Genomic DNA, 25129 nt, shown 5'->3' on the forward strand with positions numbered 1-25129 from the left:
ACTGGGTGTGAAAGCCCTGCAGGCCTCTGTAATTGCTGTGTGGAGGCAGCCCTGGTGGGTGGGAGGGTGTCAGGGGATTTTGCCTTCTTCTGGAGTAGTCCCAGCCAGGTTTGGCTCCCTGGGGCTCTTTGGGTCTTGGTGGCAGCAGCACCCTATGCTGGGAGGCCTGAAGCGATGCTGTGGTCCAGCAGGTGCTGCTGTCCCTGCCCTCCTGGTGTGCTGTGCCTTCAGCTGGGCTCCAGTCCCACGGGGGCTCGCTCCCTCTGACACCTGACAGCAGCTTTCCAAGGAAAGATGCAGAATTCCTGAACTTAGCTGCCTCTTCCTTTACAGCGTCAGACGTGCTCTGTGTTTAGACAAGATGACAAGCTGATAAGGCACCGCTGCAATCTCCTTTGGTGAGCTGTGAGCAGGAGCTTCCTCTGGGCTGGGATTGCACAGCGTCCTCTGGACATGTTCTGGATGGACAGAAGCATCCCCAAATGTGTCCCCAGATGTGTCCCCACACTGTGCCACCGCGCTTTGATGGCACCTTCACCTCTCCTATCTTCTGCCCCCAGGATTTTGGGCAGATGCTTCTCGCACCGCCGCAGCCCATTGATCTCACTGGTTCTCAGCAGGTGACTGAAGGTGCTCTGAGAAGTGCCACCATCTCCTAGAAGCCATCAGCCCTTCGTGTCCTGCTGGTCACGACATCTCCCGGTTGCGTGCGCTCATTTTTCCTATGGGGCAGCAGTGCTGTGGGAGCTCAGCACCCGAAGTGCAACCCAGCAACGTGTCCTGCGAGTTGTGCTTTGCCAAGGGTTAAGGGCCAGGGGATGGGGTTTGGCAGCATCTTGGCCACAGCATTCTGCCCACACCCTGGGCAGCGTGGAAAAAGCCGGTGAGAGCAGAGAAGTGGCCGAGGTTCCTCCTCCACGGGGGTGGCTTCTCTCTTTTTCTTTCTCCCTCCCCCTCTCCTCGAAGCTCTCAGAAACAAGTGCTGTTTTATGGCAGATAGTTTACCAGCTGCACAAAGGCGGCCTTGTGAGGCTGAGCTCCAGATGTTTAGCATTTCACAAAAATCTCATCGTCAGGAACCTGCTTCGCCGGCGCACCAGCTGAGCTGCCTGGGAAGAGCCGAATCGCAGAACCACAGCAGCCTTCTCCTCTCCTTCCTCTGCAGCTGTTGGCAGATCCTGGCCTCGTGGTCCAAGATGGACCGGGCGCATCCTTGCTGATGGGCAGCCTTGGGTGGGAGATGATGCAGGAGATAAGGGTTCACATGTGGGGGTGAGGGGTGCAGGTCTGGGTGCTGGGCTGAGTGCTGTAGAAGAGCGATTGGCACTGCTCCATCCCCACCCCATTCCTTTCACTGCAATCCCTTAATTGTTTTGGGGAGAGAGGAAAAAAAAAAAAAAAAATCACATGACAAAATACAGGGAGATAATTACAGTCAATTGCCTTCCTCTTATCTCCAGGGAGAGCACGTATGGCAAATAAAGCCCAGGGAATTAATGCTGGTGTTGACCGAGGCTCCCCGGTCCAGGCAGTGAATGGCAGGAGGGGCTGATTTACTGCCACTCTTTGCAGCTATATTCGGTGTTTTATTGCAACTCTAATTACTGCTCCCGTCAGGATCTCGCAGTTCCCTTTGCCACATGCAGAGGATGGAGCAGCCCTGGTCACAGCAATGCTCTGCACTCTCCCTGTCCTGCCCTGCCATGGTGCCATGCCCACAGGAACGTGTGGCTGGTTGGGTTCACTTGGCTGCCTCCCCAGACAGTGGGAGCTGGGGGAAACGAGGCTGCAAGGTGCATCCCTGGGTGCAAATATCCCAAGGACACGGTGCTTTCAGCAGAGCAGGGCTGGGGGAGATGGTGATGGGCAGAAAGATCTCACCTGGGCAAGGCAGAACCCACCCCTAGGATGTTCCATCTTCGGGATACAGCATGAAGATGTTGGAGCATGGGGACAACTGGGGAGTGCACGCCAACTCTAGCAGCCCCCTGTCCCCAAGCAGCCCCGTATCCCCAGCATCCCCTGGTCCCCAGCAGCCACTCATTCTCATGCAAAGCCTGTAAGGAGGAGAGAAGGCACCCAGCCACTGGGGAGCAAAGACGGGCAATGAAGTAATCCTCCCCCAGCACTCGGAGCACATAAAGCACCGTGGAGCACAAGTGCCTCTCTGTCCCCTCTCTTTCTTCTCTTTCCCTTTAATGCTCTCACTCCTTTGTCCCCATGCATTTGCTCCTGGTGCTGCTGGTCCCTTTGGGCTGCTCTCTGGCTGCCCATCCCCACAGGACCCTCTGTGTCTCCCACTGAGGTGCTCCCGGTGCCACCTGTTTTCTCCCTTTCCTTTTCTAGGACACCTGATTTATTTATTTTCTTTATTACTATTATTATTATTTTGCCACTGGTTTAGGGTCTATTAAGTTTACTCCTTCTTCCCCTTGCCCTGGGAGACCTGGTTAATGAGTAACCATAGCGTGCTTGGAGGCAGCTGTCTCAGACAAACTGACGGAGACTTTTTTGGAGCTGCATAAGGGAACGTTTGTTCTGCAGCTTCTCAATAGATCCTTGTGCAGGAGGCAAAAAGTGTGGGGAGAGAAAGAAAGAGACACTAAATCACGGGGCTCCTTGAAAATCTCGCTCAGTGTGTGTGTGTGGTTTTATTCCTCGTTATAATGGATGTTCAGTGAGTCACCTTTTCGAGCTCAAATCACGAATTTCTCTGGCAGAGAGCGCAATGTACTTCTAACAGCATTTCAGCCTTAAAGGTCTTATAAATTAAATTAAATACAAAACACAGCCCATAGATACGCTGGCACGGGGTCAGCATCGCATGGGTTGGTGTTCTTTGCCCCACTCCCTGTGTGGATTTGGCCTCGTGTTCCACCCAGACCCTCCCATCACTTCCATAGGGGGGCATTTGGGAGCTGAGGTTGCTGGGGTCAATCAGACCCTCACCGTCCCTGTGTTGGGATGCCCAGGTGGGAGCTGGAGGATCACTGTGCCACAGGGCTGCTGCGTGCCCTTGGGAACAGCATTTAAACAGCTCTTCCCTGCCTGGGCTTTGTCACTGTGCAAACAGGTGACGGCTGTGTCCTTTGTCCCACAGCCTTTCTTGGAGGTGGAAGGGATGTTGAGTGTGCAGAACTCACAGCAGCTGCTCTGGCATCGCTCCCTCTTCCAATGGCTCCTTCATTTCCCAGACACCCACGTTTGCTATCAGCGATGATTTTCCCCCTCTCCCTCCCAGCTCTGTGCACAGAACCCATTGATGCTCCTCTTGTGGTCACCCAGAAACAGGGAGAAAACCAAACCCACGTCACAGCACTTTGTTACAAAACCTCAAGTTGTTTTATTTTATTTTATTTTATTTCTTGAACTTTGGGGTTGGTTCAAGTTTTGGGCAACGATTCAGGTTGTTTTTGTTTTACCTGAAATGCAGCTCGCCGTTCCCTGGAGCAAAAGCTCTTTATTGGCCCTCACAGACATTTGGCACTCTCGGCGAATGAAATAAAAAGCTTTTTGTTCCCATATTTCAATATATCACTATATACTTAGCCCATGTGGGGAGGGTATCTGGAGGGCAGAGGACTTGCAGAGGTTTCAGAGCGCGTGTCTGATGGGAGCTCATTCCCACACCTCCCTTCCCATTTCCCCTTCATTTAATCCATGCTGTGCCCATCTCTAACCGCCCTCCCCATGTGATGCTGGTGCTCTGTCAGCCCTGTAGTGCTGCAGCCCCAAAGCCAGGCTGAGAGCACAGAGCACCATATGCATCCCCAGCCAAAATCCCTCCTCTCCCCATCTGCACAGAGGATTTCCTGCTCTTAAAAGCTCTCACAAACAACTCCCAGCCCCACGGATGGAGGCTGCAGGTTGCACTGATCCATGTTCTGCAGCTGTGGGGCCAAACCCCTCCCTCCTTCCTCAGGTGCCCTGCAAGGATAAAGGATGCTTTCAGCTGGGAAAGCACTGGTCTGCTGTGACTTGGGAACATCTGGCTGACATTCTGAAGCCTGCAGGCTCTCATGTAATGATCCTCATTCCCTGACCTGCAGCATTTTATCTCTCTCTATGGTGACTCCACTCCCTGCCCACACCACCCGTGCAGGGCACTGTTCTAATTAAACCTCAAGGCTTTGCTCCCTTCTCCCCTCCCCATCCCAGCAGCTGCTGAGGAATGCAGGGCAGGAATGCTGTCCTCTCACAAGGAGCTGGGAAGGGGAGGTGGTGGCTCTCCCATAAAACAATGTCTTTGTGTTGGCAGGATCACAGGAACGCAGGGCCCTGTTTCACGCTCCAGCCCTGCTGGGTGCTGGCTCACCTGGCAGCAGCACACAGCATTCAGCATCTCCCAAACCTTTTGCACTTACTTCACACTCTTGTAAAACTGGAGTTGGGATCCTCCAATAAATCAAAGCCAAGCTCTGCTGCAAGCAAGTTGCTCACCTCTGTGCCAGCCCTGTGCTCAGAGCTGCATGGAGCTGGGTGGGCTGTGAGCAGAGCCTTGCCCATGTTTTACAGTGCATTGCTCCATTAGAGTGCATCACTCTTGTCACAGTGCATCACCCTGCTACAGTGCTTTGCCCTGTTACAGCATACTGCTCTATTCCAGTGCTTCACCCTATTTCAGTGCATCGTGTGTCCTGTACGCATGCTTCTGGAGGCAACAACAGCAGAAAAGGAAGCAAAGCTTCCCAGTGAAGCTACCAAAATGGCAACTTGCCTGGAGAAATCCAGAGCCATCTGAGCAGGTGGTTCTGTGCCACCAAGCTCTTGGTCTTCCTGCTGATGTTGGCCCTTCAAAGACACAGCTCCAGTTGAGAAGCCTTCTCATGGACTCCAGAGGACGTTGGGCACTCATCCTGCCTGTGGGCACCATATGAAGTGCTCCCAGCACATCCTGCCCAGCTTGATGTTACTTTGCTCCAGTTCTGGCTCTGTCTTTCTGTGCATATAGGACCAGGGCTGCCCCATGAGCAGGGCTGAGCAGGGCAACAGGAAGGGACACCTGGGGGCTACAGGGGCTGCTGCAGTGCCACGCATAGGAGCTTTTCCCAGCACTGCTCCTTGCTGCTGGTTGCACTCCGCTGCTTGCCAAACAGGTTTTAATTTAGAGAATGCGAGGAAGAAAAAGCAGCACAACCCCTCCTCCACAGCATTAAAATTTATATATATTTTCCTTTTAATATACCATAAACGATGACCTTTTACCTCCCTCAGAACGCAGCCAACACAAGCACAACAATGTGATTTGTGCAGCATTTCAGCTGCGGTTTCTTCAAGAAATTCATCTGGTCTCCAAGCAATTAAGGGAAGGGAAGCATTTCCACTCCAGCTTTGGGCCCTGAAAATCTGCCAGGAGGTTTTCCCCCTCCCTTTTCTCGTCCTCTTTCTCCCTCAGCCCCTTGCTCACTTGTCCTACAACACTCCTGCGGTTTCACTGCTGTGGTTTCCCTCCTGCAGCAGAGGATGCAGCCCTTTGCAGTGCAGGTGGGACGTTGGCTCCCAGCCCCTGTGCAGCCACTGGCTGGGAGATGGCTCACCCAGATCAAGCCTAATGGGATTTGGGGGAGCATATGGTCACCCCTCCCCCCCCCCCCAACCAACACCTTCTGTACTCTTCACCCTCTCCTTTGCCTAAAATTTGTCTGCAAAAGGGCTGTGCAAAGCTGTTTGTCCTCCCATTGCCACCTGCCTTCTTGAGGTCTCCTTTGGGGTATTCTCCTGTACAAAAACGGGGACTGAAGTAAAAGTGGTTGGGGGGGAGCACAGAGCAGAGGGGAGATGCGTGGGGAAGGATCAGTCCCACGAGGGCATACAGGACAGGCTTTGCCTGCATGGAGCACGCTCACAAGGATGGGCCTTAAATCAGCCTGCACGTCAACAGTACAGTTAATTGCTCATTCATCCCACAGACGGGTTAATCATTAATTTAAATTAATAATTGGGCCAATCATTAAACTAAACAATAACTAATACACGGGACAATTGAAACGATCACTCTCGGTGCTGAGAGCTCGCCGGCGTTACTCATTGACCCGCAGTTTATGGGATGGATCCGCCAGGGGACGGAACGCGGTTCCACCCCCCCTCCCCGGACGCACGCATAGACGGAGGGAGGGAGGGAGGAACGGGGGGAGGCGGCTCCCGGCCCGGGGGAGGAACTACAAGTCCCGTGAAGCCGCACCGCCCGCCCGCCCGCCGCCAGCGGGGCTTTATAAGCGGGGAAATGGCCCGAACGCCGCAGTCGGAGCATCTGTGGGCGCGGTGGTGCGGGCTCTGTTCGGGCACGGAGCGGTAGCGATGCCGGACCGATTCCCCCCTCCACCCGCATCTCCCCCCTCGACCATCTCGGGATCGTCCCCTCCGGGAGATGTGAGCGCGGATGATGGTGGTGGGGTGATGCGGCGGCTGGGAGGCGGCCCGCTGAGGTAGGCTTCTCGCTTGGGGTCGGGGGAGGGGAGAGTGGGGCGTCGGAGGAGGTCCCGGGCATCTCCTCGGTGGTGCCCACTGCCCCTCCGATGGGCTCCGGCCCTGGCTCAGCCGCCTTTGTGTCCGGGTGGCTTTGGGGTCTGCGGCTGGGGGATGCTCCGAGGCTGGGAGCCAAGGGGCTGGGCTGGCAAGGATCTCTGTAAGAAAAACCATGACGGTATTTTTATTTTTATTTTTTTTTTAAATGTTTTTAAAAGACTTTATAATTTTTATCTTATGACTTCTCCCTTTCCCACCCGTGGGAGAGCCTCTGTAGAAAGGGTCTATGCTACAGAGGGGCTGTGGGCAGGTGCCTGGGTGGGGTAAAGGGAGGCCCTGAGGAGCCTCAATTCCCCCTTCCCCGCCTCTATTGGGGACCCAGAGCTCTCCTCACCTTCTCGTGCTGTATACACGGAACTGGGAACACTTGATGAGGGTGGGTGATGCGAGGTATCTGTGATGCACAAGAGCACTTTTGTGTGAACGCTGGAAAAAACATGAATGAGTCCCTTCTCTTGCTCACTACAACAAAAAGACCACACCGGTCTAGACCTGCAACCAATAACACACAAATTAGTGCTGTCTGCTCTTGGGGATGCAGTGCACTGAGGACAACGCCAGCCCTTCCTGTTGGAGCCCACTGATCTGTATGGAGGGTGAGGGATATGTTTGGGGAGAGGATTTTTGAGGTTACTTTGATATAAACAAGAGGAGCTTTTATTGCCCAGACATTGTTAGTGTTGATCTTTGCTGGATTGGAATGCATTTCCTCTGAAGGGTTTTGAAATGGGAGGAATTGCTCTGCTCTCCTGCTAATTGAGACATCTTTTTATAATCGCAGTCCCAGCTGGTGGGATGGAAGCAGGGGGGAGAGGGGAGCTGCTGAGTAGTGACTCAGGCATGGGGAAATGCTGCCTGCTTTTAGAAGGGCAGCTTTCAGCTTAGAGGTGTATGTGAGGGCGCCTTCCTCCTCCCCAGTTTGTTCTGTGCTGTCAGACAGGTGATGAGATCATTGATGTCCCAAAGCCACCATGTAAAATTATGGATGGGTGGGAAAATCTGCACGCCTCCATCCTCCCACAGATGTGGGGTCACACCTGTGCTCATGGGGTGGCGGTGTAGGGCACAGGAGGTGTTGCAATGCTTGGGCTCTCCTTCCTCAAAGGCTTTGGTGCTAGTACTGCTTGGGCTTGTCTTTCCTATTGTGCTGCTTGTTTGCTGGTTGCTTTCCACGTGCAGATCTCTAAACCAACCCCTCAGGTTTCATTCCATGGGTTGGCAGGAACCTTTCCTGGGGAGCTGTTGAATGGTTGAACCTTAGCAGCCCTCTGACAACGGGGAAATAACTCCTTGATGAGAAGAGGGCCTGTAACCCAAAGTGTGAAGCCACACAAGCATAGCATGTGTGAAGAGAAATGCAATCCACGTCTTCATTGGCAGGGGGAAGCTATAGCTACCGTTAGAGCCATGGATGTTCCCTTCATGGTGTCTCCTGAGCAGGGAGGGTTGTGCTGCAGGAGTTGAGTCTCTGCAAGGTAGGGGCGTGGGGAAGCTGCTGGGCATGGGATGTGTTGTGCTGCTGGCAGCCACCTGTGGGCTCAGGTGGGGTTGGTGCTGATTGGGATGTTGGTGCCACAGCTGCAATGTTGCCAGCACTGATTTACTGGCTCAGACCTTCTTACCCGCAGCAATGGGGAGGTAGAAGCCATGGTGGAAGTGACCTAAATGGTTTAAACTATGAATCTCCTGGGCTTTGCTAGGGCCAAGTCCCCCAGGTTCACCCTGCAGCCTGAGCTCTGGGGAAGGCAGCTTCACCCTTTGGGTATGGGAGAAGAGAGCTGCCCTGAGCCGGAGAGGATTGGTGGTCACAAACACTTGCAGGGGATGTAAGCAGCTATAAATTAAGCTGTGGGTTCAGTGTTTAGAGCAGCTCACCTGTACCTGACTGCTTCAGTGCAATGCAGCTCTGTGGGCTGCAGAACAGCGAGGGCTCAGAGGACATTGGGACCAAGGTCTCTGAATGTAGTGAAGAACAGCAATGAAACATAGGAGCCTGGGCTCTGAGGGCTGGACATGGGTGTGCATTCCTCTTGTGTTTGGTTTCAAATACACTTAATATAGGAGCATTGCTTCCCCTCAGTGGGACGGGTGTTTCCTAACAGCAATTGGCTCATCTTTACCAGAGGGTTTGAGATGGTCTCTTCTATCCAGGAGAGCATCCAGACTTCCAGTGATCCAAGTGCCTTCAGTGTGGGGAGATCAGATGTCTCAGATCCCAGACAATGGGGGGATAAGGCAGCAGCACAATGCAGCTGCTGGGGGCTCTTCTGTTTGACCTTCCAGTAGAAGGGAAAAGCAACAAAAGGGAGGGTAAGGAAAGCACGGTGCTTTGCCATTTACCGAAGCCAGCCAGAAAGTTATAATGGCATTACAATGGGCAGCCTTGTTCAGAGTGGCTTATTTCATCAGAAAGATGAATTTAAAATAATAAAAGGGGCAAATGCTGGCTAAAGTCCCCACTGTTAGTGTAAACACTGCAGGAAAACCCTTTTATTAGGGACTTAAAGGAGGTAGTAAATACGGTTGGGTTTTGATGAGAACTCTTAACACAGGATTAGGGTTTACGGGGCGTTACCATATTAGCCCCTGGGGACGGAGCTGGGTTTTGTGTGGCTTCGTGTCCTGCTCTGCTTTTAGGGCTTTGTTTTCTCTGCTTTTCCTGCTGGGTTTTCCCTCCTGTGGTGGCAGGCAATGCAGTTGGAGGGCTAAAACCCAAGCCTTGAAGTAAATGTTTGATTCTCTGGGTAGTTATGGAGCTTTCCTGCAGAAATGGAGCTCAGGGTGGGTTTCAAATCGGGACAGGCTCTCTGAAGGCCCTTCTTGCTGTGGTTTTGTTCTTGCTTCTTGCCCCTGGAGCTGTCAGTGGTCTGGTATAGCTGCAGCAGAACTGCCAGTGCTCCCACAGAAGGCATTGCCCAGTGGTGGCTTTCAGTGGAACTCAGTCTAAGACAACCTCTAATGCACTGTGACAGCAGGTTGCTGCGTGGTGCGCGCTACTGCATGGAGGCTTTGGGTTGGGAGAGTGCTGCAGGGAACATTCCTTTGGGATATGTGTTAAATACTGCTTTCTGGCAGGTGGAACTCTTCTGCTCATCTTCCCATGCCGATGAGCTCAGTGCTGGGGTTGGCTCATCCCTGGGTAGGCAGCACCTCTGGGAGGGAGAGGAGCAGCACCTGGGTGCTGCTGACACCAAGAGGCAGCCTGGCTCACTCAGAGCTCCGTGCCCAAATGCCTATTGGTGGGAAATAAGCTCCAGGAATGAAGCTGGCAATGACTTGTCTGTGTTTCCAAGACAAGAAAACACTGCTTGGCTGCTCCTGGGAGCCCCCCAGCAGAGCCTGTGGCTGAGTGCTGGCACCTCAATGAACAGCAGGAAAGCCTGGTGACTATGGGCAGGTTTTGCTTGCAGGGGGGGTTGTTCTCCATCAGCCCTGCTTTGAGGCCAGCTGTGGCTTTGTAACATATGCTTTATTTGGAGCACACGGTGCCAGCATCTCCTCTTTCCTGCATGTGAAGGAGGGCACGGTGCCCCCCTCTGGGGGGACAGTGATGAGCAGGGCTAATTTTGGGATGGAAAAGCAGCCACATTTGGGTTGTGCTGCAGTGCAACCTGCGGGTGTGTGCACTAAGCATCCTGCTCAGACACAGAGGGCATCAAGAGCTGGATGTGGGCACTGGAAATGTTTGGCATACAAGCATTTGATGCAGACACTGAATTTTGCTGTGAGTAGAATTACCTGGAGCTCATCAGCCAAGCTGCAGTGGCATCACAGCTCCCTTGGAAAAAAGGGAACTGGGTGGTGATGGGTGGCCCCAGGTCCTGTGTGTCCCAATGGCAAACATCACATCTGCCCAGCTGGGGGGGAGGGAGGGCTTCCAGTTCAGCAGCCTGGATGGGAAATAATGATCCCTTTTCTATAGCTTCTCCAATTGTTCCCAAAAATCCTTTTTAAAGGGAGGAAAGTTCCTTCCTTCCTTTCAGCTCCCGGTATCTTTAAGAATTCACTCTATTGTGGCCCAGGACAGAGACCCTTCTATGAGGGCTGCATTAGGCACTCTTCAGAGGCCCCCTCCCCTGTGCCCCCCCGCCCCATCCCAACAAACCCCCATTCTCCTCTGAAGAGGGTCCCTCTGTCTAACGCCAAGTAACTCTTAAGGGTAGCATTTATCCCCGGGCACTCAGCACACAAAGAGTGCCGGAGTGTCAAATAAACTCACTCCAGCCTGCAAAGAGAAGAGGAAGAAAATACAAAACCCCCTTTATTTCCACCCCTGCAGGGAAACAAATACGGACTTTGTGCTGGAGAGCAGCAGCGCCCTAACGAAGCGGGGCAGTCCCAGTGTATCCCCATAAAGTGCTGTGCATGCTGCAGTGCTTGGGAGCGTGGAGCCATCAGACAAGTGCTAAATCAAAACCCCTCCTAAGGAGTCCTGTGTGCTGCAGTGACGGCGTTCCAGTGACTTCTGTTTGTTTTTGAGGGAGGATGATGCTGGGTCCCCTGCCAAGGGGCAGTGGGGTCTGCAGACCCACAGAAAGGCTCAGCATAGCTGCTGCTGTGCTCATTTCATCAGGGCATCCTAGCAGTGGGGGAATTCTGCTCCCTGCCCCACTGCAGGGTGCTTGGCCGTGTTGTCCTGCCAAGGAATTGTCCTCTTTCTGTGGCTGGGTTGTTGTTTCTTGTGTGTCAGACCTGCTGCAGGTCACTGCCGTTCCTTCATCCTGACACGTGTTTCTCTGCAGGTTTTGGTACCTGCCGTCGCTGATGGGCAGATGGATGTGATGGCTGTTGGAGTGTCCTTTGTACCTGGAAGAGAGAAGGCACAGTCAGCCTGACCGTGTGTGGGTTTGGGACTTTTTCCCCCCTTGGCCAAGCAAGGAGGATTTACCTTGAGACTTCTTCTGTCTGCTGGGATATCGCACCTGGAGCCCTCATGGACTGCCGTGGGTTTTGGATGCACCCTTCTGCCTGTAGCTGGAAATGCGTGCTGCTGCCAGGTGGCCACAGACACCTGCTCCTCTAAACCTGCTGGATTATTTCTTTTGGCATCACTCAGCCAGCGTGGCAGCTTTTCCTCAGCTCGTGCAACTGCCTTTGGTGTTTGAGATCACCTGACTTGCAGATGTAGAGAGCTGCAGTTGCAGCCCAGCCTGCAGACACCTCTCCTTTTTGGGCTACTATTTCTCAGTGTTGCAGCACTTTGGGAGAAGATCCCGTCCATACACATGTGTGGGAATGTCCTGCTGGTCTGAGGTGAGTCAAGGATTTGATTTCCTTCTTTTCCTTTTTTTTTTTTTTTTTAAGATATTTTTTTTTTTTCCTACATTTTTGGGAAAGGAGGCGAAATCTAGTTACCTACTACTCAGGAGCAGTGGAGTAGATAGAGGTTTGCTTTGGAAAGCTGACATGGCTTTCATCTCCTACTTCAGTTATCTTTTTAGCATTGTCTGAGCCTGAAATCTCGTGCTTTCTTTCTGAGGGTACTGCAGAATAATGGACAAAGCAGTGGGAGTGCAGCATCCTGCAGGCAGGTTTCTCTTCCTTTCCCTGGAAAGGGGGAACCCTGCTGGCTTGCTGTGCTTGTAAGTGTGTCATAGAGGGTGGTGAGAGCTGTGGGGGGGGTGCTGCCACTTGTGGGGCTTATTGGGAACAGTGTGGGGCTCATCTCAAGGGGGGGAGCGAGAGCAGGAAGGTGAGCTGTGAGTGAGTGGGCAGAGGGAGGTGAGCTGTAAGCCTCCTTGAAACAGCAAATCCACTTTGGAGAAGGCAGGGGAATGCTGGAAAACGATGCCAGGCCTTTGGTGTGTGTCTTTATTTTTCCTTTTGGGCGGGTTTGTGTCGGCAGTGACCTCAGCAGGATGCTGAGATGTGCCCAAGGGGCTCTGCAGGAGGAGCTGGGGGTGGGGAATTAACACAGGGATTCTGGTTGTGCTGGTGACTGTTGTGCTGGGGGAGAGAGGCTTCTCCTGCTGTCCTGGAGAGCATTTCCTGGGGCTCTGTGCCCCAAAGCACCTCAGACTCCTGTGCCATCCCTCATGGTCCTTTGCTTGGGCCCTGGTCCAGCCTTCTGTGCTGCCCATTGCCAAGAGGGGAATGCAGTTGTCTTGTTTTGGCTTTCCTCTGAGATCAACCCGCTGATAGAACATAACTTTCATGGTTCCCGTGTGCTTTGGGGAGGATGTTCCCCTTCAATCCCTGTTTACTGCACAGGCTATAAGCCTGCAGGTGCTCTGTTGCTTTGAGCTGAGGTGGATCCCATTTATTTCTGGGTTACGGAGCAGAAATGGCTTTCTTGAGACGATGCTGTGGTTCACCCTGCCTAGACTGCTTTCTGTCACGTGTTTTCCTGTAGTGAGCTTTGGTGTGGGAGAAACAGGGCTGAGAAATGTGATGAACAAAGGGAAAATTGCTGTTGTGACAAGCTTCTTGAAGTACGCTTCTGTTTTGAGTTAGAGCTCATGTGTTGTTGGTATTCAGCCAGGCCAAAAGTCTGATGCAGGCTGGTGAGAGTGTGAGGTCTGTGCTGGTGTCCATTCGGGGCAGTGCAGCTGTGTGTTCTGCAGCAGCTGAGAGGTTTTCTCCACCCGTGTGGATGAAGGGAAGCAGGAGATGTAAGGATGCTGTTCTTCCAGCTGAATGCAAATACAGGAGAGGATGTGGTGCGTCCTCCCCAGAGGCAGCTCTGCCAGCTGGATGCTTTTCAGTATGGATGGAGAAGGCAAATGCAAACCTGAAGAGGCATCTGGCTCATGCGCACGTTGCACTGCACGCACCCAGCTATCTGAGCAGAGCTGGGATGCTCCCAGCTCAGATGTTCCCAATTCCTCTGTTGGCATCTGTCTGGTGCTGTTATGTAGCTCTGTCTCTTCCCAGAGCCTTGTGGTTGTGGCTTTTCCCAATGAGCATCTGAATGTACCAAGCACTTGAGTTAATCTCCTTGCAACGAGTCCTTTGGCTTTCTGTCCCTGAACTACAGGGAGGGGGGATGATATCACGTATTTCCTTTTGTTGGTAGCACAGCAGCTTGAGACCAGAGCTCCTTGGGGTAAGGCAAGGCGGAGACTCCACCCCAAACAAGCGTAATGCAGCTTGGCTCTCTAACAGCTTGTGCAATAAGGGGCCAGGCTGGTACTTCTGCCTTTGTTTTGCTACCTTCAGCTGTTTGAGAGGCGAACTGTAAAGGAGGATCTCCACTATCGGCTTGGCTGCTCTCTCCACTTGTGTAACCAGCGATGCACCAAGCCCTGCTTGCCCCCTGGGGTGTCGCCCTCCTGAGACGCCGCGTGTCTCGATGGCTGTCGGTTCTGTCTGGTATTGCGCTCCCTGGGAACTGCAGGAAGGCTTAACTGGGATCTCCCTACAGAAAGCCTTACCTCCACTTGCAAGCAGTGAAAACTCACAGACGTTAAGTCGCGAAATCCCATCGCTCTCTCCGGTCTGCTACCGACTCCTTGCGGCGGAGATAACTGAGCCTTTCCTCCGTCAGGATCCGTCCCCGGGCGGAGCGGCACAACGGGGTCGATCCGGAGCCGCGCTGCCACCTGGCGGCCGCGTTGGGCAGAGCCGCGCTGTGCCCCCGGCGATGGGCGCTGGTTTGACAAGGGCTGCCGGACCTTCTGCTCAAAGTTAAGGAAAAAAGCCCGAATTCTACAGTTCCTTCCGGCTGAATGGCTCTGAGTGTGGGCTGCTGGGTTCCAGCGTCCTCAGCTGTGCCTCCGTGGTTGTCTGTTGGGGCTGCGAGGACCAAAGTGGGCATCCTCGTGTGTTGTAAGCTGTGGTGTGGCTTCTAGGATGGTCTGGGAGGAATGGAGCATAGAGAATAAGTGGTGTGTGTTTACCTGGAATAATGATCTGTGGGGATCTGTGTAGGTTTAGGTCACCATTGCATTTTGGGTGCTTCAGATAGTGAAAGAGTGGCTGTGGAAAGGATGCTGTGGCTGCAAAATGCAACTGTGACCATGGCGAGGGAAGGGCAGAAAAAGAAATGTGTTTAGAAGTGCACCTTAGAAATCTGTTTTGGATAAAACTGAATCTCTGTTCACAACAAACTCTTCTGCTCCTCTTCCCTTAACAGAAGTCCAAACAAATAAAACAGAAGTTAAGAGTAAGTAACTCTTTCTGATGCTCATCGGTGCTTTGGGTGTGACAGATGGGAGGATTTCTCTTGTTCTCTTCATCAGGTATCTCCTCTTGGCTTTGATTGGGAAGTTTGGTGCTGCTACTGCTGAGGCACAGCTGTTAGCTTTGCAAGGAGCTGCAGATTCAGGTGGTGAATGCCCAGATTCAAGGAGGGGCTGGACATGGGTCCCAGCAGGGCAGTCCCTGCCCTGTGCCCGAGCATCTGGAGAACATCCCTGGAGCAATCTTGGTCCATTCTTTTCCATTTCTGCTTTGAAGAGGTGGGAGCCCTTTGCCCGTGAGGAGCACGGATTGGTGCAAGAGCACAGAGCTGCAGGAGGAGCCTTGCTGTCTTCTGAGATGCTCACTGGCAAAGCAACAAAGAGATGGGTAATTACATGAAAGGGAAAAGAAATACCCTCGAACCTCGTGTCGCCATGCCGGTCTGCTCCCTGCAGATGCCAACGATGCCCTTCTCTCAGCTGCAGAACACCGGGCCGCAGCCCGAGACCTGCCGGGCGATGCGAGCGGGTGCAGAGCAGCGGTGACCGCTAGGAGGCGCTGTGGCCCCGGCCGCCGGGTGGCGCTGCGGTTTCGCCGCTTGGTGGCGCTGTGGTTCCGCCGGTGGCGGACTCCGCTGTCCTCGGGCTCGGAGCCGCGGGGTGGATCGCAGCGCTTTGGGTGTCTGCCCTCCTGCTCCCCGAAGTGCTGCGAAGCTGTTCTGGCAGTCGGGTTTGGATGTGGTTGCAGACAGAAAAGATGTGGCAAACGGCTTGTTGCAGTGCAGGAGAAGAGGGAGGCTGGGTAGGCCTGGGAGCATCGTCGTGCCCCGTGCTGGCTCAGGCACAGTGGCTCCTAGGGAGTGCTGGGCTGGTGGCTGACCCGGTGCTGGGTGGTGCTTTGGACCTGAACTGAATGCCTCACGAGTCTGCAGGTCCCAACATCAAGGTGCAAGGCCCACGTCTCTGCTTCCTTTCCCCAGGTTTTTGTGGCAACCAAATTCACGGGGTATGATGGCAGTGCAGGATGGGGCTGGGGAGCGAGCAGACTTAAGGGGGGCTGTAAGTGTGATCTCTGTGGATCTGGCTTCAGCCAAAACCAATTGATGTGTACAGCTTAATAGATTTGTCTGAAAAGCTTCAGCAGAGCCATTCCTTTGGTGTCCTCTTGAGCATGCACTGAGCAGGCCCCCACCTCCAGCACTCCTGGACTTGGGAGGGTTTGATGTGTTGCTTTCCCCCTGAAAAATACATTAGGAAGGCTGCTGCTCTGCTGTCCCTAACTTCTGTGGCCTGACTTCCTCAGGTGAAGAAGGGCTGGGAGTGCTGACTGGCTCAGCATTTCCACATTGTGCTGTCTGGAAGCGGGTGAATAATTACAGGATAAAGCAGCGTGTTTGGCTGCCTCAAAAAGCACTTCCAGATCAGTTCCAGACTGCTTGGTCGGCACCATTCACATTGAAAGATTTTACTGTCCAGGCTGCCTCCTCCATAGCTGGAGCCAATGGCAGATTCCACTGGAGCTACCAGCCTGGAGCTGGGTTTCCATGGTGAATGCATTTGGATACTGCACTGCTTCCCAAAAACTCTGGGCTTTTTGTGCCATGAGTGTCACAGCTTGCCCATGGTGGCTGCAGGAGGGCTGCCTGGGGGCACGGCTGCTGAGCTGGGATGCTCTAAAAGCCACCAACAGCTGGAAGCTGTACCCTCAAGTCAATGAGTGGCCGCGTCCTGCTCTGCATGGCAGCGATGGGAGCCCTGTGCTGGGCACCCCGTGGCACTCTGCCTTCCATTGCCTTGTGGGGGAACTTATCTAGCTCGCTGTGTTCCCTTGTGTGCTTTCCTAAGGCAAAGGAGGTTCTGAGGTGTTCATCTGGCCCACAAAGACACCTGGGTGTGCTGGGAGCTGTGCGCTGTGGTCCTTTGGCATTCTCTTCTCACTGATATGTTCAGCAAACAAAACCGCCTGCTTTGTATCCTCCTCTGCTTTCCTTCCCCACGCAGAAGGGGGAGGGAGAAAAATGACTAAAATATTTTCTTGCAACAAAAGGCTGAGGGTGAATCTGGATCAGCCGTTTGGATCCATCTGAGGCCAAATCTCCAGGGTTCTCAGCAGAGGAATTAAAACACTGAGGCTTTTCTCTTTTCTTCAGAAGAACAAACAGGAGCGGTTACCACTTCCTCTCGCTCATAAACAAAACCAGTCCGACGTCTCCAGGAGAAGCCCTGCCAAGAGACTTTCCTTCCTAATTGTTTGATATTTCTTCAGCTCTGATTAGTATTCACAAGTGCCTGGTGCACGTGGGAGGTTCCAGCAGCAGGTTGGGGATTTTGCTTCGGTCGGAAGCCGCTCTCTTTTTCCAGCCCGTGCCCTCATCCATCCCTCTCCCTCCTTCTGTTCTTCCAGTTGTTTCTCTTCACCTGTCCTGCTTGGCTTCATCCAGGGCTTTTGATGTTGTTGTCTCTTGGCCACCGACCTCCATGGTTTTGTCCTCTTGAAGTTTTTATGGATCTGCAGCAACTGCACCAATCTTCAGCAGTTCCTCTTCTTCCCTTTCAGCCTTTTCTCTGCCCTGGGGAAGGAGTTCTGCTTGGAGCAGCTGCAGGAGCAGCCCCCTTCCATTGGGGGAAAGGGCAGATTGGGCTTTGCACTGAGCTTTGGTAAACCCCAAATAAATGTGAAGAGGGTATAACTGACCAATGCTTGGCTGATGTCTGGAGTCTGAGGCTGTCCCACCTGCCTACAGCAATGCCTCCTGCTTCAACCTTAGGTGAAGTCCTTCCCATGGAAGGATGGGGCTCCAGGTGCCCTTAGAGGTCCCTGCAGGGGTCCTGCCTGGCAATTGGCAGCACTTGATGGAGACAACCTGGGGGGGAGCAGGGAGAAGCAATTTGTATTTTTACCTCCCACCTTGGCATGGGGCTGCGCCTGCTGCCAATGCTCTGGTTGGAGGAGGAGGACTCGCTGCTCTGGTGCTGTTCTTCCCAGTTAGTTACTGTGCAGAGCTTTCCCAAATCTCCGCTTTGTGGCCGGGTTTTAATATGTGACATTGTTCCAAGTTCTGTTCTTGCATCATGTGCTGGAGATTAGGAAATCAGTAGCGATAATAAATATCGCTGAATGAGTGGGTGTGGGCAGAAGGAAGGGAGAAGAAAAGGATTTAAAGGGCAAGGAGAACTCTGAGCCCCCACTGCACAGCTTTCTGCAGGGGTGAGCTGAGCTTTTACAACTTCTTCTGCGGGAGCTGTGCCAAAGCAACTTGTTTTGAGTATATGTGGTTGGAAATGGCCATCTGGGATGCAGATACGGTTCACTTGAGCATCCCTGCAAGGGATGGTCCCAGCATGGTGGAGGTGTGCTGGTGGAACCTCGAGGTACCCAGCCCTTGTGCTGCTGCTTTGGGAAGTGGTTTGGTGCCTGGTGTGTGCTCCGACTCTGTGACTCAGCTGGAATTTCTTCATTGCCAAAGCAGTTCCATGTTGTGATGTTCTCACACTTTCTGTGCCATCGGATGGAAGTGTTGTGCAAAGCACTGGTGGATGCAGCCTCCTTTTGTGGGCATAGCAATGGCCCTTTTTTGTTACTCGGAGGGGAAACTGAGGCTCTGTGAGATGAAGCCATTTGTCCAAAGTCATGGTGAAAGGTGATGGCTGAGCACAGGGCCTGAGGAGCTGCACCTCTGGTCTCCTAGGACTTCCTCAGCTGGGATGCTTGGTCTGCATTTCCATCTGTGCAGTAGAAGCTGAAGCACACCCCTTCATTTCTCATGGCAAACAAATCAAATCATGATAAACATGCAAAATGCCCCTAGGAGGCAGTGGCTGCAGTTTTCTGCAGTAGCTTCAGCTTGGCTGTCTGCTCTGCCCCTTGTCTGCCTGATGCCATGACCTTGGCTGCTGCTCCTGCTCTGGTTACTGCCAATATCCCTGGGTGCAGTGTTCCCCTCTCAAGAGCCACGCACCCCTTATTGCTGGGCTAGAGGACAGCAAAGGAGCTCAGCTGGGGCAGTTTGGGTGCAGTTCCTTGCACAGCTCCATGCTCGGTTCATTCCAAGCTCTCACTGCTGCTCAAAACTGGGTTAGCAATGTTCCCATGGAGCAGGAAGGCATGATCCCCTTTTTGCAGAAGGAAGGGCAGCTCGTACAGCACGGAAGGATTAGGAATGGGATTTCCTAAAGCCACCTGATTAAGAACACTGGGACTTGCAAGTCACTTAGGTTACTCAAGAGTCCATGTGCAAAATCTCTGGCCTGGAACAAAGCATTGTGCTCATGTCTTATGACAGTGCATCCAAGCTCTTCAGCAGAACAGTGAGACACTGTGATGATTATGAAGCCATTAGGATGCTTGTTTTTGGAGCACCATTTTTTCCTCTCTGATTTCCACCTGGCAAGGTTTCCTGTCTCTCTTTTTCCCCTTTATTTTTACTGCTGCTTGCCCAGAGACTGAGCTGAGAAGAGTTGATGGGACACGATAAGCAAATGTCTGAAAATGAAGTTCAGGCACAGGTATGGCTGAATGGGGAGCAGGTTCCCTCACTGTAGCATCTGGGAAGTGCTTTGCCTTTGGGGGCACTGAGCACATCTGAGGATGGGTGGCCCAGTCTGTCACTTCAGGTTTAAGCTTTTTGTCCTATAGTCTTGATGGGACTGTGCAAGAGGAAGCAGCTGCTGCTGGCAGCACTGGAATGGAGTACCTGGCAAATTACTGCAGACTGCATGGTTATACCAAAGCAGATGGACAGCTGAGAGCACTGCTGCTGGGGCATCTCACATCTGATGCTCAGGTTGGCTGCATAAGAGCTGTGTTTTGTTTCTATGTTCTTTGGCATCCCTTGCAGCAGGGATGCCGTGATGTCAGTACAGGTAGAATGAGCTCCATTCTGACCTCCCCTTCTTGGCCCGGGTTCATCCGGATGCTCATAAAACTTGCTTTCTGCAGCTCCTGAAACTTGTTCCAAAGAGGTTTTGGCTGGTTTGGGGAGCTGTGAGCATTTGCAGGATGACAGGGTGTAGTGGCTGCAGGGTGAGAGCTGCAGGGAGCTTCCCACCCTCTGTGCAAAGCCCTCTCAGTGCCCTTCTGCTGCAGCTCTGCCCAGCTGCTTGCTCAGCCCCTGCCCTGTTTACAGAAAGAAATTCAGCTGCAAGCTGCTTCCCTCCAGCCCTGCAGTTGGCAGCCCAAAGCGAGGGCAGAGAGCTTTTATAATGGATCTAAATAGAGATGCCTTGCTCTTCAAGCATGTTGAGGCCAGCCAAGAGCATCCTTGATAGGATGCAGGTGGAGGAGGATGGGACCACCTGCTGGGAAGGAGCTGGGATCCCACCAGGAACCCCCTTGGAGCACAACCCAGTGCTGTGGGACCGTGGGCTCTTCCAGTGGGAGCTGTGTGACCCACATCTGATGGGGCTGCTCTGTTTTCTGCTTCTCCTGAACACCTCTGCAGAGCTGGTGGTCGCCCTGTAGCAGAGAGCCCTGCTTGTGCAGAGCAGTGCTAACACAGGATTAATGGTTAATCGCTTGTTCATGGAGGGTTATAAACAACCTGTCGGGCTCTTTAACACCTTTTGCTGATGTGCTCATTGCCCTTCATAACACATTCCTGTCTGTCTGATGCAACCTTGTAACCTCTATTAATCACTCGTTAGCTCCTGCTGCCCAACACGACTTGGGTGGTGCTCAGCAGCCCGTGCTTCTCACCTGTGGGTCAGGATTTCCAAAGTGCTCGTGGGACCCAGCAAGGGAGGAGGGAAGGTGGACCTGAGAGGCTCACATTCAGTGCTGCATCATGGATGGATGGATGAAGCCTGCTGGGGATGCAGGAGTTGCTGAAAGAGGTTTCTGGGCAGGTGTGGAGGAAGCCTTCTGTGTTGGCCCCATTGAGTTATGAGGATGCAGTGCTGGAGGTCCATGAAGTAGCTGAGAGGTTGGCTGCCGTGCTGTTGGTGCTGTGCTCTGCCCTGCTGCTGTTTGGGATGTGGCATTGCCTGTCCTGCCTGGCTGAGCAAACATGCTGGGATATTACCTGTCTGTTAACCTGTCAGCTCTGGCTTGCAGCTCCGTTTAATCTTTGCTGGTGGAATTTCCCCTGCAGTTTCTACCTTCTCCCTGCTGCCCCTTCCCACGATTGGGGCAATTAAATATTGTCCGAGTCCTGTCGCTTAATGGCCCACTTGTTTGCTAACGAGAGATAACCTGATGTTTGCTCTCTGCAGACCAAGGACGTGGGCAGCTCGTGCCCAGACAGGGCATGTGACCGAGCCCTGGGGTGACACCACAGCAGGGTGGTCCCTGGGGATGGATGGCAGAGCTCTTCCCACGGGTCCCAGCCAGCACCTGCTGCTGGCATTGGGAAGGGATGTGCCTGTAGCAGCCTGTCCCCTTCAGATGGGGCTCTGTTACTGCGGGGCACTGGCACAGCTGCCCAGGGAGTGGTGGGGTCAACGTCCCTGCAGGTGCTCCAAAACCAATGGGATGTGGTACTGGAGGGATGTGGTTATGGGCACGGTGGGATGGGTTGAAGTTGGGCTTGGAGATCTTAGAGGTCTTTTTCAACCTTATTGGTTCCATGATTTTTAAGCTGTGTTATTTGGTTGAAGCATGAGGCTGTCGGGGAGCTGCTGTGCTCCTGGGTCTTTTTAAAGTGCTCTGTGCTTGGGCAGGATGGAGAGCTCTGCAGAGCTGCTGCCTTGAGCTAAAGGAAAGGGAGTCTGAAGTCCTGGAGGCCCAGGCTCAGCCTGCCCAGGAGGTGGGGTTTCCCTTGCAGAGGGTTTGGGATCCTGCTGGCACGATGAGCCATATATGTGTTGGATTCAATACATATTTAAAGCTGTCTGTGGAAGCCAACCTTCTTAAGCCAGAAACAAAGTTTTCTAGTGGAAAAGCTCAGAAGGAAGAAAACTCCCAAATGGTGATTTCTGGATACTCTTTAATTTTAGGGCTTAAGAGTCCAATTCCTCCATTTCTCCAAGGTTACAGTGAGCACGGTTATAAATTAAAATTGCTGCAGAACGGAGTGCTGCTGCCAGAGCTCTCCAAGTCTGGATGACGCTTGGCTGCAGATGTCCTTGCTTCACCTTTCTGCAGAAAAGAGAGGAAAGCGTTCACACTTGGCTGGAGAAAAGCGTGTAAAGAAGTGAAGGAGGACAGCCCTGCAAAACCCATCACGTAGGCGTGAGTGTGGCGCTGGGGCTGAGCTCAGTAAGAGGCAGTGATGGCACTGAGGCACCGCTTGGCATGGAGCGTCCCGGTGTGTCCCAGTGTGGATGTGGCTGGGGAAAGCTTTGCTTTGGCTGGGATCTTGGTGCCAAAGCCTTCCCAGGCCCTGCGCCCATAGGATGATGTCACTGCTGTGTGATGGTCACGGTACTCTGCGTCTCTCCGATCCAGAGTGATGCCGATTTCTGCTACTTGCTGTTTAGCCCCTGGCTGCTGGGAATGCAAAGAGCAGAGGTGCTGCCTGTCCTGGGACAAGGTGACATACCATCAGAGGTGACATCTGGTCATCGGAGGTGTCCAGAACCTCTTAGCCACCCCAAGCAGCAGCTGTCAGTCTGGGCAGTGCTGGAGCAGGCTGCAGGGCTGCTCTGATGTACTGTGCTCCTGCCCTCCCTCCCCAAATCTCTGAAGTTTTTTTTATTTTTTAAGCAGCAGGTTCTGTCTGGGGCTGGTTTAGAGGATTAAGATCCCTGAGTACATGCTGCTCTGGTGTGGTATGGGGTATGGGAAGGCTGCAAGCCAGGCTGCCTGCCCTATAGCAGCTCATGACTGGGGACAGAGAGCTGTGGGGCTGCTCTTGCCCTCGGCCACGTGAGCAGCCTGGCTGGCACTGTAAGATTAAATTAGTTTCTAGGAGAACAAATCCAGGATTAGAGGAGCCATTTGCTGTGCTGAAAGCGGAGCCCTGCTAATTAGGTTTATGTAAGTGATTCACATGGCGTTCCGCGCGGTCCTGCTCGGGAGGTGTGCTGTGGTCTGGGGAGAGCTGAGCTTCTGTGTGTGAGAACTTGGTAACGTTGCAAAGCATACCAAGAAATGTGTGCTGTGCTATCAAACCATGCTGTTCTCCACTTCTGGGTGCAACTGGAGGTGTTCCAACTCCTTGCCTTGTGGCACTGATGCTTGGCCTTGGGGAGAGCTGCTGCTGAAGCTGCTGCTGGCTGTGTGTTCCCTGCTCAGTGCCACTGAGCAGCCCCTGTCCCTCTGCAGGTGGGCAGGGAGGTTGGCATCCCATCAGCATCTCCTCCTCTCACTGGGTTAATATGAGCATCCCTGGCAGCATGCGCAAGGTGCCCATGAGCAGCAGCTGGGTGCAGTGGGACCCCCTTCATTTGTTCAACCTTTGGACTGGGTGAGCTCCCGTGGGCTCTGCCTGAGCCAAGCTGTGGGCAGTTTTCTGCAGGAGGTGCTTTGTTTGGTTTCAATTTCCTGGCTGGGTTGGTAGCGTGCGGCATCTGGATGGTGCAGCCAGCCCCCTCCCTCCTGCTGAACGAACCCCAGTAAAAACTGCCCAGTGAACCTCAGTAAAAATTAATGGAGTAGTCAAAGGCTAATCCATCCCAGGGAAACGGCAGACTAAATCCCTGCAGCAATGGGAGGCTTTCCTTCCAGCTGTGGCTGAGCTGCGTATTTTCCCTTTGGTTCTGTGGCTTTTCCCCGTCCTCTGCAGGTGGATGGTGGCAGGAAGGGACACCACGTGTATCACAGCAGTGGGGACGCTGACCCGGTAGCTTGGAGAGATCTCTAGCATGAAGTTGGGAATGATGGAGCAGGAGGTGGTACTGCTGGAGCTGTGTCCCACACGGGGCAGTCCTGGTGGGCAGTGGATGTCCCAGGGGCACGCTGAGGCTTTTCCTGCTCCCTATGCTCCCACATGCATTCATCCTCTGCGTTCTCCCCGTGCGTCCGGCGCGCCACCAACAGCACTGCAGAGCTTTGATCTGCTCCGAGTGATTAAATTCATATCATCCCAACTGACAGCTTAATACACCTCAGCGAGGCCACGCTAAATTGGTTGTGTCTGCCTCGCCCAAAGCTGGAGAAATGCTTTCTGACAGCTGCAGACGCTCGATACACTTTTTTTTCCCTTTGTATGCAGTCAGGGTTGCCTTTGCTCCGTTTGGAGCATTCTTCAATGAATTTTGTGTGAGCTGCCCTACTGTTGCTGGAGCTGCACGGCCACAGGTACGTGATGTCTGCATGGGAGAGGGCTCACTGCATGCATGCAGAACCCTTTTGTTAGATTTACATGCATGCTGTCGTCATGTTTTTTTAGGTTTATATGCGTATGTGTGGATATATGACTTAAGAAGATTGGCTTGAAGTTTTGCTTTGGGAACCAATTGCTGGTGGAGTCCCAGTCAGATGCATCTAAACCCTCCCTGTGCCCACAGCTCTCCTGGGCATCATTGCTGGGGCTCCGTTGTGCACTGAGCCACCGTGGGGTTATGTGAGCAGTGCTGCACTGAGATGTATTCAGCTCTGACAGCTGCTCTCCTCCATCACCACCACTGGCTCTGCAGGTGGATGTTCCCATCCTTTGTGCAAGTTGCTGCTGGGGATGTGCTCAGAAGGGGAAAAGGAGACCGGGATCCTCGTTGAACTGAACTGTTTGAGCCAACCTGGAGAAAATGTTTTTCTTGCCAAGAGCTTAAAGGGAAGGAAAAAAAAAAACAAAAACCAACAACCACCCTTCATAATTGCCACATTTAGAGGAAAGAATTCTAAATAAAAAGTTAATCTCCTCCGAGGATTAGCAAAGCATGCGGCGTCTTGTCAGATGTGGAAGTAGAGCTGAAGCCTTAATTTCTTAAGACAAGGGCGACGTTGCTGTTGGAGCCTGTCTGCATCGTGTGCTGCCCAAGTGACCTGTGCAGGAACTGTGGCTGAGGAAGAGGAGTCACTGCTGGGGCTGTGGCAGTGGGATGAAGGCCTCCTTCAGGTGGCTGGTCCACCTCCTTGGTCTCCTCCTGGCTTGGGCTCTTCTGTGCAAAGAACTCCTGTTGGCAGGGGGTCCCTCCTGTGGAGGTTGGATGCTGCTCTTTGTGTGCAGTCCCTGTGGCCTTTAGGAGGGGAGGGGTGCAGCACTGTGTCATCCTCAGGAAAGAGGAGCTTCGTGCATCAGCTCTGAACTTTAAAGAAGTGACCACTGGCTTTGGGAGCTGCTTTTTTTTTTTTCTTTTTTTGGCAGCTGGGCTTTGAAGACACTCGTATGGTTTGGCTCTAGCCTGAGCGCGCAGTTATTAGTTACTGTGAACTGTGGTGGAGGGTTTGGGAGCTGAGCATGTTTGGATGCCTGGATGTGGATGCTTGGAATTAAGTTTCCAAATGTGGGACCCTGGTGTGAGAGTCTGGTGGGGCGCAAGAGCTGCTGGATGATGCTAATGCCTCCTTTCTAAAAAGCAGCACTCGGCCTTAGGTCTGGCACCTTCCTCCCCTTGATCTTTGCATCCATCCCCTTTCTGTTTGCAGGGTGATTTGTTTGCAGTTT

General features: G+C 53.1%; 1 long non-coding RNA gene across 1 annotated transcript in view; it reads left to right on the forward strand.

Annotated features, from left to right (window-relative positions):
* The first annotated feature begins 6186 nt into the window (after positions 1 to 6186).
* The window catches only part of LOC122168066, a 38117-nt gene continuing 19174 nt past the window's right edge, over positions 6187 to 25129 (forward strand). Inside the window, exons 1-2 of the long non-coding RNA XR_006171151.1 lie at positions 6187 to 6425; positions 11268 to 11778. This is a non-coding gene — a long non-coding RNA (uncharacterized LOC122168066). The remainder of the gene's footprint in view (positions 6426 to 11267; positions 11779 to 25129) is intronic.

This window comes from Centrocercus urophasianus, unplaced genomic scaffold (genome assembly GCF_019232065.1).
Source record: "Centrocercus urophasianus isolate 14NV4802_14NV808 unplaced genomic scaffold, USGS_Curo_1.0 seq_40, whole genome shotgun sequence".
Lineage (NCBI taxonomy): Eukaryota > Metazoa > Chordata > Aves > Galliformes > Phasianidae > Centrocercus > Centrocercus urophasianus.